The 19,312-nt window shown below is 38.6% G+C and overlaps 1 protein-coding gene across 2 annotated transcripts in view; it reads left to right on the top strand.

The window, feature by feature from the left end:
• Positions 1–61: 61 nt before the first annotated feature.
• LOC5577988 (serine/threonine-protein kinase minibrain) overlaps positions 62–19,312 on the top strand; it is a 232,117-nt gene continuing 212,866 nt past the window's right edge. Inside the window, exons 1-2 of one of the 2 annotated variants that reach the window (XM_021850451.1) lie at positions 10,326–10,436; positions 10,672–11,043. The gene's annotated coding sequence lies outside the window, so the exon portion shown is untranslated. Of the gene's footprint in view, positions 904–10,325; positions 10,437–10,671; positions 11,044–19,312 lie in introns of those variants that run through there. The other variant, XM_021850450.1, reaches the window with a different exon arrangement.

Here is a 19,312-nt window from a genome sequence, read left to right as displayed (position 1 = left end):
TTTTCGCACACCAACGCACGTTGAGCACGACGACGTCGTCCGTCGACCAAAACCGTCATCATCATCCATCATCGAAAGAGTGTCCCTTTTTGGCCAGCCCGTGTGAAGACGAGTTTCAATATTGCTCCCTGGAAAAGTGATAAATTTCCGGTGAAACCGGCCGATATTCGCGCAAGCAATCTCGAGTAATCGCGACGGAAGTGACCGGTTTCCGGTGCGTGTAGGGTGCGGTTTAGTGACCCCCGTAAGAAGACCACATTCCGCATTCCGGTGGAAGCCAGTGAAAATTTTCACTTTTCGGTGCGTGCGGCGCCCCCCTTGTCGTCATAGTTGTCGGTGCTCAGTCGGGAAGACGAGTTTATTCCCCACGAAATCGGAATTGGTCGCCGTGGAAGTGTTCTGCCGACAGGGCCACCGGAAGTGAGCGCGCCTCGTGAAATCTCGCGCTTCATAGAGCTGGTGCCGAGGGCTTTCCAAAGAAAAGTGTGCAAAAATTGTCCTCCCAAAGTTGAAGAAGAAAAAAATGTGAAGCAGCAGCGGAGGAAAATCTGTTCCCCGTCTGGAGAGAATTTTTCGCCAGGGCAAGTGAAGAAGAAGAAAGGCCACTAAAGTGGGAAGTGAGGCTAGTGGAAGTGCAGTAAGCGGTCCTTTTTCGGAGAATCCGTCGTCGTCTACGCAGAGACGAAGAAGAAGAAGACAACCACAGAGAGTGAGGTTTTTTGTGGTGTTGGTGGTGAATGTAGTTTGTTATGTTGGGCGAGACAGCATCACGCACACTTGAACAAATCATCATCGAATCAGTGACGAGAGACCCAGACTGAGTGCGAGAGAGAGAGAGAGAGTGATTTGATCGAGATCCAACAAGTGTTGCCAATTTGTAGAATTGACTCGCCGGATTTAAAGGTTAGTATGTGCGTTGTTTGTAAACATTGAATTTTATGTGGGAAACCTGTAATCATTGTTTAGGAATGAATTTACGTGACAAATTGAAAAATGAGTTCCGATGTAGATTCTTACAGAAATCGACAGATATTTACCAGTTCAAATCAACGTGAGTAATTTCCATATGGTTTTGAGAACATTGATTAAGAAGAATCACAACCTATCTTCTGTCTATAGCTTTTTTTAAATATTATCGCCGTGTACATCGCTTAAATTTTGCATGCAATCAGCTCGTGTTAAAATACTAGGTAGTTCCTATCACTACCCACAAAAATTGTATGACAAAAGGATAAGCCAGTTTCATCCAGTTACTTACGGCGTTTTTATACCAGTGTAAAATCGACTCAAGTAGTGTTTTGTTTTGATTCATGGTTAACACTTTGTCTCTCCATACAACGGAGCGATGAATGTAATGGTTAGGTTTCAAAAGTTGAAACTCTTGCTTTGGCTGTCCATTAATTACGTAAGGGATTATGGGGGGAGGGGGGGTTTGAGATTTCTTACGGGCCATACAATTTATTTTGGATTTTCATACAAAAAATCTTATCATGGGGGGAGGGGGGTTGAAAAATCCCAAAAATTGTCTTACGTAATTAGTGGACCGCCCCATGCCGTCTTGCAAATCCAGAAATTAAATGTTCTAAAAGTTAAAAATCGAGTTGGTTTAGAGCGCATTATGTGGGATTTCGTTAGCGAAACATATAAGATTGATGGTTTATGGACAAAAGGTCGAAAGACAAAACGTTGAAAGACAAAACGTCGAAAGGACAAAAGGGCGAATATGATTTGCATGGTGGGAAATTTTTCCTTTGAAAAAAATATTTTCGACCTTTTGTCCCTTCTTTTTTGTTCTTCGACCTTTTGTCCTTTCGACCTTTTGTCTTTCGACCTTCTGTCCTTTCGACCTTTTGTCATAGATTCAAGATTGATAAAGTAAATTTGTTTACTCTCGTGACTTGAGTCTGTTCGAATAAGTTTTCGAGATTTCTTGATTACATTTTCAAATCGACGTAAGTAACTTTTACACGGTTTGGAGAAAACATAATTGAGAATTGAAACCCTATTTCTAAATCTTGTCGTTTTTCACGTGTATCCTTAGAAATTTATTTGCAAGTAGCACGCTTCCGAAAATTCTGGTTTTCTATAATTTACTCCCAAAAACCTAATGACAAAATGATACACCGTTTTGTGCAACTACTTACGTTGCTTTTGTACCAGTGTAAGATTGACTCCAGCAGTGTTTTGTTTTGATTCGTGGTTAAGTCACCCCTGTGGTCGCAAGACTACAGAAAACGCTTGCCAAAGATCACACTTTAAATTTGATCATGGAATCACATTTTCTTGGGTGGATTCAAACAGCTCTGAAACAATTGAGTATGAGAGATGTTCTGTCGAACCTTTGTGACTTTTATCTCGGAATCAGATATTGCAGACGTAGGGTGCCGGTGCCATTAGTGAACTACCTAAGCTATAAAAAATCATAACAAAACAACGAAAAGCCTTAACAGAGATCTTCTGGCATCAACATAACGATTTCAACCTTTACTATATGGGAAAAATATAAAAAGAATGATAAAACTATTTTTTTAACATAAAATTGCTTGAGCCACTATTGGTACACGTGTTCCAGTAGTTGTGCTAGTGCTCCAGTAGTAGACGTTCGGGAATGATACACAAAAATTTAAACAAAATGTTAAATTATTACTATGTTTAACATTTTTTCATCGAAACAGCAACTAATATCTTTCGATGAGCATAAAGATCCTCTCTGGGACTTTTCTTCATTTTTATACATCCGTTTTAAAAACTGCTTCCACCCGTTGATCCACTACTGGAACACGACGGCAACTATTGGTGCAAGGGAGCAAATTTTTTGCGTAAACTTAATTATTTATATGACTTTTTGATCGAGTCCCAGCACTGATTCAAAACGGAGCAGCAAGGCTGATTTCTCGATTATTTTTTCAAATCGACGTAAGTAACTTTCATATGGTTTTGAGAAAATCAATTCAGAAGAATCACAACCTGTCTTCTAAAACTGTTTTAAAATGAATCACTTTTGAAACAATTTTTCGACGTGTACATTGCCTAAATTTTGCATACAATGAGCTCGCGTTAAAAAACTATGGAGTTCCTATTATTTCACACAAGAATTTTATGACAAAATGATAAGCCGTTTTATTCAGTTACTTGCGACGTTTTTCTACCAGTGTAAAATTGACTCAAGTAGTGTTTTGTTTTTAACTGTGGTTAAGTCACTTTGTCTCTCCGTACAGCGGGGCGGCGAAAGTAGTGGTTAGGCTGCGAAAGTTGAAAATCTTACATTCGTCGTTTTGTATATCCGAAAATTAAACGTTCTAAAAGTGAAAATTCGAGTTGGTTCAGAGCGAAACGTGTAGAATTTCGTCTGCGAAACATGTAGGATCGATAAAGTAAGCTTGTATACTTTTTGACTTGAGTCTATATGAATAAGCACAGACAAACAGACGTAACAGCTGGAACAATGATCAATTTAAATCATAGTCACGTGAACATTTACGCCCAATGCTAAAAATACCTCATTTGGCCAACCGCGAACTAGGTGGCGGTAGTGAGCAAACGTCAAACTCGAACAAAAGTGACGCAAGCGCCACGAGTGGCCCGTCGGCCAACTATCAAATATTAGAATTGGGCGCTATTATGCTGTGCGATGCAAATAATTAGAGTGTTACGTCTGTTTGTCGGTGGAATAAGTTTTCGAGATTTCGTCTCTTATTGATATCGTGGGGTTAGGGTGCACCAACGCTCGACAGCAAACACAGCATTAAGTATGTTTAGCTTCAAGCAACAATAAATTCATTTTATTTAGTGTCTGCATATGCATCGTGTTCAAAATAAGGTGGAGTAACTTACATATTTGGTAACCGTTACTTTGGATATATCAAGAGTGTATCGTATTCTACTTAGGGGTCTTTTAAAAATGACATCATTTGGGGGAGGGAGGGGAAGTCTACGAAAGTGTGACAGTGTATGTATTAAGTATTTAAAAAAGCGTGACAGAGGGAGGAAGAGGGGCCTAGAAATTCCAAAAAACGATGGACGTCATATTTGAACCTTCCCTTAGGTTACAAACGCAGTGTCAATGAATAGGGTCCTAAAGCCCTGTCCCGATTTTAGTGCCAAACGCTTAAGTTTAGGCCAAAAACACATGTTTACTCAATTTTTCATTGTTTTCCGTTGGTTTAAGTCCGAAAAACATTTTTTTATGTTTTTTAGATTTTGTCACACCCCTTGGTTCAAACTCAAATTTTGGGTGAATTTTGTTTTCCGTGTCCCTTCCGAAATGTCAGATAGGAACAACCCCAGTGTTAAAACTAAAACCCCTGTGGTGTTTTTGTCGACTAAGCGAACGTCAAACATGATCTCAAGTGTCAAGGTTCATTCACAGACAAACAGACGTGACACTTCGAACAAATCTCAATCAAAATCATAGTCACGAGGACATGTACGCCCAATGCTAATATTAGTGTGTTTGGCCGACGGACCAACAGATGGCGGTAGTGTGTAAACGTCAAACGCGAACAAAAACGAAGCAAGCGCTGCGGGTGGCGGATTGGCCACCTAACATCGACCGTTAAAAAGGTGGTCGATGGACAATGATGAGAGTGTGACGTCTGTTTGTCTGTGGTTCATTTATGGATCCAATTTTCAAATTAATGTTTAAACATGATATAGCCGTTATTTGAGCGGGAAAAATTGCTAAAGTAGTTGAAGTAACATGCTCTTTCATGTTGTTGAATAAAAACAAGATTTGATCAAACAATTTAGGACCCAATTACCTACTTTGCTCTTGATCACAGCAGAAGTTTTCTCGTTTCATTTTTTATGTACTTCAAATTTCTCGTAAATGAAAGTATTAATCGAAAACATATTTGGTAGGCGTGATAGTCATTATCGTTTCCTACAACCGGTACCAAATATTTCTCGCATAACCTGTGATCTCGCCCTAAAAGCCATTGGTAGCCGAGGGTGTACCTCCTTGTTTCTAAGCAAATGAATGGCCCATGATGAACACTATCACCACTGGGAGATAGAGGAGGATCTTCCCTTCATCGTAGCATTCAACAAATCCACGTAAATCCATTCGTTTGCTCGGTAACCACAAGCTACACACTCGGTTACCAATGGCTTTTAGGGCGAGATCACAGGTTATGCGAGATTTTTTCGAAAAAAGTTCCCAATTTTGAGAAATAATTCGTTAGATGCATTTCGCGATACAAATATTTTTCGAGTTACCTTTTAGTGATTTTTCGTGCATAGACACTAGCGCATGTGCGTTACTATGTGGCGAGTAGCGAAACAGGGCATGCATGTAACCCATTGAGCAATCCTAAATTATACATAACTCGCATAATCTGGAATAATGCCCTCAATCCATTGATAACCACGTGCCAGCGGTTTTAAATAACGTGTAACTCCATTCAAATGCTCATAAACAACAAGCATGGTGACCAATGGATTTTAAGGTGAGATCATAAGTTATGCGAGATATTGTTCATTTAATGATTTCAGCAATGATATATAGTAGTATTAAGTTTTACTCACAATATATCATGATATGTAGTGCTAATTCTCGCACCGTTTTTACAACTCATACACAAGCTATAGATGACGAAGGAGATTACTCTCTACTAATCGTTTGTCATTGTTCCCGAGATGTCACTTATCATCTACGCTATCGTCGGTCAACGTAAAGTTGTGCTGGTCATGGTTGTCAAAACGATGGGTCTTGCCGGCATATACCCCCACCGTAAACCTTGGTGAGGACCTGGAACATTCGAAACACTGGAGAGAGGTTTACGTTCCTCCACAGACTTAAGCGAAACGTAGGTCAGAGGCGTTGCGTTGATCATTACCTCCGCCTCGAGCAGAATCGTTTCTTACGTTTCGTCGTCCGGTCTACGTGATCCACCAATTATTGCTCCGATTGCCACCTTGACTGAGCGCACAAGTCTCTCCCATGCTCGGCCCATGTGCGGCGTAGAGGGTGGGATAATCTTCCAGGCTGTCTGCTGTGTGATGAACTTTTCAGCCACGGCCCCCTTTGTTGGTTCGGTAAGTGTTTCAATTCGTGACTTGTTCCTTGGAAACATGTGGCGTTGTCCGTCCAGATTACCCTCGGCAAACCGCGATAAGAGACGAAGCGTTGAACGGCCATGATACACGACTTCGTGCTCAAAGTATGCACCAGTTCTAGGTGGATCGCTCTGGCGGTCAGTCATTGCGTTACTTCGTCCTACTTTAATGAGCACTGGGCCAAAATAGTCCAACCCTGTAAAAGTGAATGGTTGGTTAAATGCAGCCAGACGCATTTCAGGTAGCGGAGTCATCGTGGGTGGTTTCGGAGCAGCCTTTGCGATGCGACAAACTACACAGTTTTTGCACTTTATCCACCAATCTCATCAGGGCCTGAATGGCGAAACGTTGGCGGATTTCGTTAACGACGGTCTCACGGTTTGAGTGCCGGAAATTGGCGGTGAAACCAGTCCACAATCAAAATAGAGTGATTGCATGGTGTTTTGAAAGAATTACAGAACGCTTCGCTTCTATCGCTACGTAGGGTGCAGCTCCAATTCGACCATGACTCCGCATGGTTCCTTTCTCGTCAATGAAAGGCCATTTAGCGTAGATAGGCTAGGTGGGGATTTTGTTAGAACGGCGATTTCATTCGGGTAAGTTTCAGCCTGGGCAGCTTGCCGTAGTTCGTTGCACGTATTGCTGATGAACGGAGGAGCTTCGTCCAACTGCTGAACCGATCGGAGTCAACAATTGGATCAAAATGAACGAAGTTGAAGTATGCAGGTCGTAGTGTGAATCTAACCTTGGAGTGAACCAACTCTACCTCGTACACGTCCTCGAGGTAATCATTCACTTTCAAGTTGATCATTCACATAGTGCTTGTTCTGGATAGCTGCTGATGCTCGAGGGTATTCATTGGAAAAGCCCTCCGCGTTCAGGTTCTCGATGTACTGTGTGGAGGCTGGGGAACAGGTCGAATCAAATGGATGGCACGGGTTTTTGCAGAATAGAAACCTTTGAGATTGACCGTCCGGTGCGCGGATCTATCGGATGGAACATCTTTATAATGACTCTGTAGTCTCAAGTGGATGCGAAACGTCTGCGGTCTCCAGGGTGAAGTAGTCACGAAGATGCTCGTTTAATTCCCGATTCGGATCTGATACAGCTCCGACGTGAAAGCTAACAATTGCAGTTTGAGGTGACTGGTCGGGTACGCAAGCGTTGGTGCTCAACTCTAGTCTAAATTTCGCCCGATAGTATCCCTCGGTCCCCCTTCTCGCAGCTTAAGCGAAATGCGTAAACTAAGATTTCCCAGCCCTATCAACAACTTAGGTTGGACTAGTTCGTAATCTTCCAGCGGGAGACCACGAAGAGGAATATCATTAACTGGATCAGTACTATGCTTGCAAAAGAAAGAAATCACTTCCGGAGGAGTTCTCTCACCTCTATTGTGGTCTTTAGTAGTTGACTATCTACTTAATAGCTTGGAAGAAAAAGCTTTCGAGGTTGTAGGATTTGCAGATGTTATAGTCAATATTGTGAGAGGAAGGTTTGACAATTTCATTTAAAAAAGAATACAAAAATGGTCCTAAATTTAACGCATTCTTGCTGTATTCAGGAGAACTATAACATAAATCATTCAAAAGTAGTAATTGTCCCTTTCTTTAAGAAGAAAGTTTATCCTAAAAGCTTTGAAGCTTGGAGGAATACAATTGTTCTTTAATGAACAATTTAAATACTTAGGAGTTATTTTGAATTCTAAATTGAATTAGAATGCTCATATTGAGTATGTAATTAGTAAATGCACTAGATGCTACTCTGCATTTGCTACCGTTGTATGAATTTGTACAATGAGAAGCGGAGAAAAGTTTTCGAAGGCGTAATAGATTGAATAGGTTCAAATCAGATGATCTTGTTGGACACTTGAATACTTCGCAACATATCTAATGTGGGCCAGTGAAGAGTACAATATGCATGAAGACTAGATGAAAACGGTGGACAACTTTGATATTCCTTATAATGTTTGTGACACGACGCGTACGGAATATCGGAGGTTCAAATGCTCGTCAAGGCTTCATAAAATTCTTCACAGATGACTCAAACATTGGGATACAAACTGGAGCAGGAATGTACGTTTCAGTGGCGATGGAAAGCTATTCAACAGTATTCCAAGCGGAGATGTTTGCCATACTAGAATGAACTACAATTTGTCTTAAGAGAAAATACAAACATGCAAATATCTGTATTTTTTGTGATAGCCAAGCTGCGTTGAAGGATTTGCGCGCATATAAGTGCTGTGTTCATCAATACTTGTCTGGGAATGCATTCTCTCATTGCGAAAGGTGTGCCAAGAAAACTCGGTATGTTTAGATTTGAGTTCCTGAACACCGTGGCATTAAAGGAAATGAAAATGCAGACGAGCTTGCTAAACAGGGTTCACTTACACAGTTTATTGGCCCGGAGCCATTCTAATCAATCTAAACGAGTTTTACTTCCAAATGTAACTATCACGAAAAGACTCTTCGAGCTCAATGAGAGAGTTCTTTGTATAGTGAATTTCTTTCACCCCTGGACTGCGAATTGCGACCTAATAGTGTTAACTTTCATAGTGAATAACGACTCTTGTAAATTGTTTCTAGTTAATTATTAGATTAAGCAGTGCAATATTAATAGTGAATTCACCCTTGAATACACAATATAAGAAGTGAATTAACCCCTGAAAGAAGGAGGTATTAAGTTAGCGAAGAGCTGCCAGGTAAAATGATTTGGGGAAAACATAATTCGATTCACTAATACCTAGAATTGTATAAATAACCTAATCACCGATTCAAAACGATTTGTTACTCCATTAGACCAAATCAAGGTAAATTACTCTAGTAACAGAACTATAAAATCACCAATATGAATATGAATCACAACTACCATACGGTACCGCTTTACGGACGGAAGGATATAACGCAAAGACACTAAACGTGAGTAAAAGGTTGAGGCAAACAAATATTTAAATTATGAAATTTAAGCATTACCAACCCCCTCGATTCTGTAACAACTAACGGCATTTTGCCGTATTGTTGGCGATTTCGAGATCATTCTCATTTCATAAACCTTTTTTGGAAACCCCTATGAATACCCATATATTCTTCAGTATTCTTTGCTTCGTTAAAAAAAATGCTTACTATGTTTTGCCTAAAACATACTCGAGAATGTCAGTTTCGCCCAATATTATGAACCAGTCATCAAAATAATTGTCAATATCACCTAATACTATTGCGCCGTGTTTACATTTTGATTTCAATTAAGCCCATTTTCAATTATTTTCGCAGTGTCGCCGGCTATAGTATACTTTGTTGAATTTTGTCAGATTCGGCGAAAATACGATTTTCTCTAGATTTTTGTTTTGGTTATGCAAAATTCCAAAAACATCTTTTCGAGCACAGTGCATGATTGTCTTGAGTTTGACAGTATCATGTATCAAAATTTTTCGGTATGCTGGCATAGGCCGTTTCATGTGACAGATCCATCTATGCATTTGTTTACATCAGTGCTAACAGGGGACTGTCATCTTCATAGAAGAACTGTCAAAGTGCTTCAAAATCAGCTGATTCGAAAAGTCTCGTGAAAAGATCTTTTGTACTGTAGCTGTCATGATGTTCCCGGGTTGTAGATCACAAACTGGATAGGATAAGGATAGGACCTACATTGTTTATATTTTTCATGATGCCAACACTGCCCGATCCGCCAGACGACAACGAAAAGGTGAATAGACTCTTCTTTTCCTTTCGTCAACGTCGGTGTCTGCGTTTCGCATGTTTGTGTGTGCGCACGCTATCATCGTCAGTAACTACAGATTCATAAGCTGGTGGATCGAAAGTCTAGCATAACATTTGAAAATGATGAAACTGTATTAGGTAAACATATTAAAGTTTACTGTTCTTTTAGTTTGGCCTAATTAACACTATTTTTCGAAAGAGACTACAGTACATAAAACAATTTTGCTTGACATAATTGTGGCATGAATCGTGTCCCTTTAACGAAAGTTACGCCATAAGTACTCGTGAATCAATCGTTACCTTGATCGACTATGTCGACCGTCATCATCGAGATCACCCATACGAACGCAAATCTCCAGTCAAACACAGTTTGACAGTTCAGGGCAGCAAAAACAACAACAACCATCGTCCAGTGTTGCAAGATTTGCTTCTAGCATTGCGTCACTTGCTCTGAAACTCGGTTGTATGCGTGTGTTTTGACAGCGCGGTGCGCTTGCTTTTCTCGCACTCCTGAAGTGCTATCGCTCTAGGTTTTTTTTTGGTGTCATAGCAGCTAGCAGCAAGCAGCAGTACCAAGCGGGCACTGCGCTTTCAGTATATTGGTGTTTACAGTTGTGAGCGAGCGCATTTCCATCCGAGAAATCTACAGCACAGGAAATTTTTCTGGTATTTTGGATAGGATGGAGCGATTTTCTTCAGTGGGATCGTGCAGAAAGCATTAAAAGTGATGTGTGTCCAAATGGTGTTTGTCGAAGTTTTTCGTGCTGCCGTTCGTTTTTGACTTTCTGGTGGTGATTTTTTCCAATGGGAAATCCTCGACAACGTCGACAACCAAAGATCTCGGTGTCGGATGGAATGTTGCGACTGAACGGTGGCTTTTAATTGCCATTTATTTGATTAGGGAAAAACAGACGACGAAAAGCTTGGAAGAGTGTGTTTTGCTTTTCTTTGCCTGCGTCTTACCTCAGGTGGCTGATAATCAAAAACAACTGGGAAAGGTGGTAAAAGATTTTCACGGAACAGCAGTGCCCGGACTAAACGTGGAATCAAAATAGTTTCAAGAAGAGGACCAGTGTTGGGGAGTTTGTGGCAAAGATCTGCAAAATTCGTTGATGAAAGTGGAATATCCAAAACATGATGTTGGTGAAATGAGAAAAAATAATAGTGAATGGTGAAAAATAGTGCAGTGAGAATCGTATTAGAAAAGTAAGCACTTCAGGATATCCATTCCTGAAAGGACGTCCCAATTTTCAACAATCAACAAACTGCGCTGGTAAATATTGGTCATTAGATTTTATAAGAGCTTTCATGATATTGCAAACGTAAACGTCATTAGGGAAAGAGGAAGTCCAGTCTCGGGATTTTCGCTACCCACCGCCCCTTGGAAACACACCTCTTGCGCGAGATTCTTCGTTCGCTCGAGCGAAGACATGAAACTTTTGCCCTGTCTGGTGCTAGGGAGGCGAATGTGTTCTCTTCGAGGCTGATGCTGCTGCTGCTGATGTTGCTGTGGCCACTGGAAGAAATGGGTAAAAAATGACGTCCACCATTTTGATATTACACCAACACCGTTAAGGCCCAAGCAGGCAGGCAGCACAACATTCGAGACATCATTGTTGCTGCTGTTGCCTATGGTTCTCCTTCCCCTGGTTCGCAACATGTATGTATGTGGTATGTGTACTGCCCTCCAATGTACTGTTTCTGTTTCATACACAACCGAGGGCCGCGATGCCAATTTGTGTCGACGAATGTTAGAACGATTTGGTTTCACCATCTGTTGAAAAGGTTGATTGAGGTTTTTTTGATTGTTTGTTAGGCTCATTTCTACGCATATAATACAAACATTTGCGACATTTTGTAGATATGACTTTTAATTTTTGGGCTAGATGTTGTATTTTACTTCCCAGATGGCAACCTTGGAGAAAGTGTTACCTTGTTCGGACAATTATAAGACTAAGTGAGTTGCGCAAAGCATTTTTTGTACATGCTTCTGGTTAACTATAAAATGACCAAGTACGTGGTTTGGCTTTTAAATAGATCTTTACAAAATTCGTTTCCGGGTCCATGCTTGATATATGAATAAATTCTAAATGGTTGCCTCTCGGAACTCTTCACAAATTTCAAAAAAAAAAAGAACATGTTGTTTTACCTAGACCATTTCAGAGACAGATTTCAGTTGAGATCTTCTGTAGATTAATCAATTCCTCTTGAATTCTGCTATGATTCTTATGAGATCTCTGGGTAGATTTTTTGGGATTATCCCAGGTGTCATAGGTAATGAATTGCAAGCAATATTCTCATTGGATTGTAGTTGTTAACCCTGGCAGAGTCTTTGAGAATTATACAGTATAACTTATGCCTTGATGATATGACGGAATCCAAAAGAAATATTAGGTAAATTTCTTTGGCGAATTTAATTTGCAGCTCGATATATATCATGCGAGATTGTTATGTCTTTTATCGATATCTGCAACTTATTATCCCAGAATGACCTTGCAGTGTCCGTTCGATTTTGGCAACACGAAACCGTTCGATTTTGTCAACATACCATTCGATTTATATATATGCCTATAGGCAACATTCATTTTAACACCGTGCCAAAATCGAACGGTTTTACAATTTGGCTAATCTAGATTTTGGCACTTGAAAGATGTACGGAATCCAGATTTGCTTTATATCAATCATATCAGCTGATGGCTGATGCTCTAAAACTATCAATAGCCCGAGATGAACTAGCCCAGGGCTAAAAATCTCGTTAATAAAGTCAAACCAACCAACTATCAATATCACTTGCGAGCTATCAATATCACTTTGATTCGACAACCAACAGCAGAGATGCGACATCGCACTCTTGATCATAATCACTGCAGAATGAGCGATCACGAGATAATTATCCATACTATTGATGTTTCTCAGTGACCAACATATAGTTTCAATCTATCTGCAACACTGTCGAAAATATCGTACTGATAAATTGCCATTTTAATTGCTTAATTTAAGGCTAAACTTAACCCATCAGTGATATCCATAGTCTATCGCCATCAATGCACTAGTGATGTAGTAGATAGCATGATGTTGATGTGATATAGTTTGATCCGATATCACAGTCGGCCTTTACAAATCAGAAAATTGTCACGAATGGGGTGCTCCGCTTTCCACACGAGCAAATTGCTTGCCAAAGCATATATTGTTTGGCAAACTTTGACATCTTCTGCTCTCTAACGTCCTCAGGGACTCGAATTTACGATGAGCAGTGAAAAACTGGAGCTCTGGAAGCTGCCGAAAGTCTGCTTTTACATACGTCTCATCATCCATAACGAGTCAATGTGATTTCGTCAACAAATTTTTGGATAGATTCAGTTTCTTCGCCACAACTGAAATGTTAGGATACCTCTTGAAAGCTTCAACTACCCGTTTGTGATCCTGAACAATGTACGGATCCATTTTAATGAGGAATGTTGTCCGAAGGTATCCTATAACGATTAAATTTCCAATAAATCATTTTGATTGATTAAAATAGTGTCATTTCTATGAAATCATGTACAGGTCTCTGTCACTATCTTAGGTTAGCATCCAAATTATCATGTTTTCTCATCCCCAGCTGTAGCAAAAACGTAACTGTTGAATGCGACAATCTGGTCTAAAAGCCACACAATAGTCCCAAACCTTTATCTTACGTAATGGATGGGAAAGCGGCAGCTCTCTGAACTGTATCGCCTACGAATGTTTGCAACTTATACAATGCTAATGATTTTATTTTTAAGAAGATTTTCGTTAGACAGATATTTAGAGGATTCCTGTCTAGACCTTTCAAGAATTTCTTGTTAGATCCTCGGTAGGTTGCTCTGTTTAGAGACGATATGGATCTGCTTAGAGATCCATTGACGAATGTCTGATTAGGACCGTGAGAAATTATTATCGACTTTTGGCAAAACCCTCAATCGGTTTCTTGCAAATTTCACGTTTTCTTGTGAATTCTCATCTATACCTACTGGTAATATTGGTGAATTTTTGAAAGATCATCAACAGATTCTAAGTAAAATTCCGTATGAGATCTTTATCAACTAGCTTGCAAGATCCTTATTTATTCTTGATCATATCTTTAACGCTTGTGGTTTGCCTAGTGGTAATGGTCGTGACTATAAAGCAAAGCCATGCTAAAGATGTCTAGGTTTGATCTCCGTATACGATTGCAAAAATGGCATCTTTGGTAAAAACATATCTCAGTCAATAACTGTAAAGGTATTCATAAAACTGGGCAGAAATGCAGGCTCTGTCTCTACGGGGACGAAACATGCTGAAAATTTGATTGTCACCACCCTATAAAATATTCACCAGCAACTGATTTTTGTTCTCCAGAATTGTACGCATTGGAATTCAAGGCATGGTTTCGTTCTATATTCACTCAAGTTATTTCTACTCTGATCTTAAGCTGGCAAGGTTGCAAAACTATTGGCGAATTCCTATATATTTGATTTGTTTGATACTTTTTTTCATAAAATTCCTAATATTTTCTTTGAAAACTCTTCGGATTCTGACAAAATCTTATAATATGAAAATGTTATTCTGATGAGATCTTGGTGGAATCGTTGTCGAACCTTTGACGAATTTCTAAGGGTTCATTCACAAATTTCATAACGCTGGAGGAGGTGGCTGGGTGTCCTCATTATGTTCTGCTCATGCAAAAAAAAGAACTAGAGAAAAACCCTACACGAAGTGTTATAAAGGGGTGGGTGGATGTCTGAAATGGCATATTTCAGCGTTATATAATGTGTGAATGAGCCTTAGTGAGATTCTTAAAGAGCAGGGTGTCCATCCATCCGGGAAATCCAGGAAAAACGTGGAAATTACAAACGATCGGGAAATACCCGGGAATTTGGAGAACACCCCGGGAAAATATTTGTTAGTAGAATAGAGTAGAAAGTTAGTATTAAGATAGTTAACGGTTAAGATCTTTGGAAAACTTCTAGAAGGATATTTACGAATTCCATACAAGATGCTTGTTAGAGTTCCATTTAAATTCATGGCAAATTTTCAATGAGGTTTTGCTGGAATCCTAACGGAAATTGAATCGATAATTAATCAGTTTCTTGAAAGATCACAAAAATGATTATTTGTTGATTGCTAGTCAGGTTTTAGAGGATTTTAGAAAAGATTCTTGATTGATGATATAATTGTAGATTCAAAGAGCTTGGCTAAAAGCTATGAAAAACATGTTTGGCATATTTCTTGGAAGACTACTGAAATTCTAGACAGATTCAGAACTCCATTTAGTGGATTTCTGGGGTTGTTCATGATACTGATTTTTGATGAAGTCTTGTCTGGATTACTAGTTTTACCAGTTTATGACAATGTTCTTAAGAACCCCTGACGAGATTTTGTATAAATTTCTGCAGAATCACAGCGAATTCTTCCAATGATCGTCACCAAATTTCAAGGCTAGATCTTTGATGAATAAATAAATAGCGAGGAGAACCCTTCGGGCACGCCCTGATCATGTAATCCATCAGCTGATTCAGAGTACTATAAGAGTAATTGTACTATGCCCACACAGTTACGGATCACCCACAGTGACGGATCACTTTCGCGTTCAACATCGGATAACTCGCTCAAAACATAAACGTTGACGTAAAACATATTTTTCCCATGTTATACTATTTGTCTCCTACCATTTGTAATGTTGAGCACAACATTCAACCGCTAAATAACGGTGTTTTTGACAAATGTTTAGTTGGTACCACCCAGCTATCATTATGTGGTTGTTTTCTGTAAGAAGTGTCGTCAGCATTCATAAGCTCCCACAGGTGGTAAAATTCAAATGTTATAGCATGTTTAATGCTCGTTCGCTTCGATTTAGTATGAATTCATCTTTGGAAAACATTTTACATGAATTTTTATTCAAAACACCGAATATTAGCACTTCTAACTAGAGATCCATAATACGGACCAGGAAATGATTGTTTACCACGGTTATGGATCACTTCCAAAGAATGTAGATTACTGCTATTTTATGCATTGTATTCGACATTTTCAGACAATAGCACTAAGGATAAAACTAATGAAACTTCAAGGTTTGTAAATTTCATATTTTAGCAGACAAAAATAGGTGGAAAACTTGGTGTGGAGCGGAAACAGTTCATGTCTCAGTTACTACAATGCAGTATCACAATAAAAAGGGCATTTTACCCTTGTTTCCAGCTATAACACTGCTATTTTTTGCAGTAATATATGTCACATTGTTAACTTTCGCCATACCATGCAATACAGATGCATTGAGTTGAAAATCTCTTGATTTTGCGCACTGATCCGTAATATGTCACAATTTGATCCATAATATGAAAATTGATCCATAATATGGTTTTCAGGAACCGACACAATTTTTAATTTTTATGCAATCCTATGTAAATATTACACTCAAAACAGTTTACTAACCGAAGTTCCAATTTGAAACGATTCGATTCGTGCTTTTAAATTACAATTTAACGTTTTCCATGTCGTTTTATTGAATTTTATATGTTGGACTCCACACTATTTGATCCATAACTGTGGGGTTATGGTAAAATAAGGAATAAATACAAAGGATCATTAGGTATTCCTGACAGATCTTCGTTGAACTTTTGACGAGATTCCTGATCAAATCATTTAAAGATTGCTTAGAAGATGAAACCTTGAATTTGTGTCAAAAGTTATAGCTAGCTTCATAGGAGGCCAACCAAATTTATTTGGAGACTTCGTTTCTGATAAAAAAGATCAACATAAGTTTCTCCAGATAAGATTCCATGAATCAGAATAATTGATAAGGCATTCTTGAAAGGTAATGGGTTTGCCATTGAACTTTGACTTTTAGTTTAGATACACAGAGCAGAACTTTCATAATTACAAAATCTCTCTGAACTTTCTATAAATTCTGGGGGTGGACGTTTTTTTTCATTAATTGTTTTTGCTCGAAACTCTTGAAATTGAAACCATTCTGAACTTGCAGTATTTTATAAATTTAATAAAAAAAGAACTCATATAACAAGTCTTCCTAACTTCATATTGTATTTAAAAAACAATAATATCAAATCGCAGGATTATTTTGCAGTCTGTTTGTTAATTTTTTGGGCATCCGGGAAAAATCCGGGAATTGGAAAACTGATTTTGAATGGATATCCTGAAAGTTGCTTAAGACTCCTTAGGGTTTTTCCTTAGCCTAGTGGAAATGTCCGCGGCTAAAGGCGTAGCCATACTGAATGAGTTCGGATCTTTTTTTTGCAATTGAAATATCCTTGGCCTCCATTGGTACAAAGTATAATCGTACCACACCACAGCTATACTGGCTTTTGGTAAAGGAAACTTCAGTTAATATCTATGAAATTGCACTTAAAATATTAACCTGACAAGCATACGCTCTGTTTCAGTAGGGATGTCATGCCAAAAAAATAAAGAAGAAAGGCTCCTTAACAAATTCCTGGTTTCCTCTGAGATTTTTTATGGATTCCAAACAAGATCCATATATAATCCTCATATAGTTTATGGCAACATTCGTAGTGGACTCGTTAGAGAAGCTTATTCATAGATCTCCAGCAGAATTGCAGTAATTTTTTTAACGAAATTTTAACTAGATCATATGTCATTCTTTTTTGGATACCTGTAGTTAAACTAAGGGTTTTAGATGGTATACTGAGTAACATTCTCGGATTCTTTTTGGAAAATTGCGAAACGATTTGAAACTGACATTTTTGTCAGATGTGACTCCAGTAAATTGGGGGTTGCTTAATCTGATGCAGCTCCCACAAATGTTTCAGGATGTCACAATTTTAACGGTCGACGAAGTTGTATAATATGAAAGTTTTATTGATGTTCAATGAAATTCCACCCATGATTTTTTTATTTTTTTCAAACTTTTTGGTAATCCAATTCGAACATTTAAAATACGACTTGAACTCTTACGTGAGTCAGTTTTTGTCGAATTTTTTTTTTTGATATTGCTTATTAAAACAATTTTTGAAGACTTGGAAGTACGTAGTTCAATTTACAATTCAAAATATGATATAGGGTAAGTGTACCAGTTTACTACAATAGTTCTAAATATTGGACGCAGTAGTTTCAACCCCCAACAAAAAAAAAAAAAGTGTACCAGTTATGGACATGAAGGTTCCCTATTTCGCCACACGTAATAATTTGATTATATTCAATTTTTTATAATTCTGTGTGTTTCAGTAGTTTAATATGACATATATCTTGATGTGAAAACAAACAAAACTATTCAAAATGTGAATGTTTTTGCAAAAACACATATGTCCAAATAGGGAACCACTATAGCCATAACTGGTACACTTTTCCTATTTCAAAAGCATGATTATTGAAATTATAAACTTGGCAGATTAGTGTTCGTGAGAATTTAAAAACTGTCATTTTAAAAACGACAATGGATTTAGCACCTCTAAATTGAGTAAATGACGATTTCTATGAACAAAACATTAATTTAAAAAAAAAAACAGGTAATTAATAAGACGTTTATTGGACCAAAATGTTTATTTAGGCTGATATAATGCCAATAAGCCGTTAAATAGCACTATGTGAGCTATATATGAGCCCGATATATGGTTTATTACTTGGACATTGTTTAAAATATCCACCAATTTGAAGCTTTCAATCTCCTTTTTCATTTGATGTAATTGGTAACATAATTCTTTCAGGGTGTTCTACACACTTAATTCAGAATGTCGAATCTCGATTAATTTCAACCGAGATCAGCACAGCCGACTAGTCGGCAAATAAATTTACTGAGATCTCAGCAAATAAAAGCTGAGATCAATAAATCGTGCTTCGTTGCTAAGCAACCGGGCGATTTGTTAGCTGAGTCTTGGTTAAAATCGGGAAACCGAGATTCGTACTGCCGAGTTCGTGAAAAAAATCTAAGTGTGTAGCACCCTTTTTCCAAATTCTTAACAAACTTCGGATAATTACCTATTTTTGGGTAAATTTTAGAAATACTTAATATTTTGAATAATGTTCCTCTACAATAGACATCCTGAAACAGCGTTACTTTGGTGCTTTGAGACAACAAAAAGGTGCTATCAAAAAACGTAATTTTTCACTATTCATAATTTATTTTAGCCACTCTTCTAAACCAAAGCCCCATTAAATTTCTGGCGATTTTCATCCATGTCTTTTACCAACTTTTAACAATCCAAATTGTTTTTGCCAAATCTGGCAACACTGCCAGCGACACTCCCTTCTAGTGTGTTGGTGAGGACACGAGACGCAAACCCCGACTCCACCTGTTTCCATGTGTGTGTGTCGGTGAAGTTTTGATTTTGGGAACCTCTCGGCGGCGGAGAACAGCCAGCAACAACAATAAAAACAACCGATATGAAATTGGCCAACAACAACAACACAAATAGCAGCAGCAACAGCAAAACAACGGCAACCATAACTTTTCCACCGAAAACTAATTGGAACGTGTGAAGAGCTGCTTGCCACCATCAATCGAAGCAGCAGCAGCAGCAGCACTATTTTTTCCTCGGAGATGTATGAAGTGGCAGACGGGGAAAGTG

Source organism: Aedes aegypti, chromosome 3 (assembly GCF_002204515.2).
Source record: "Aedes aegypti strain LVP_AGWG chromosome 3, AaegL5.0 Primary Assembly, whole genome shotgun sequence".
Classification (NCBI taxonomy): Eukaryota; Metazoa; Arthropoda; class Insecta; order Diptera; family Culicidae; genus Aedes; species Aedes aegypti.
Note: the sequence above shows the minus strand (reverse complement) of the source record. Positions and strands in the feature narration are given on the sequence as shown.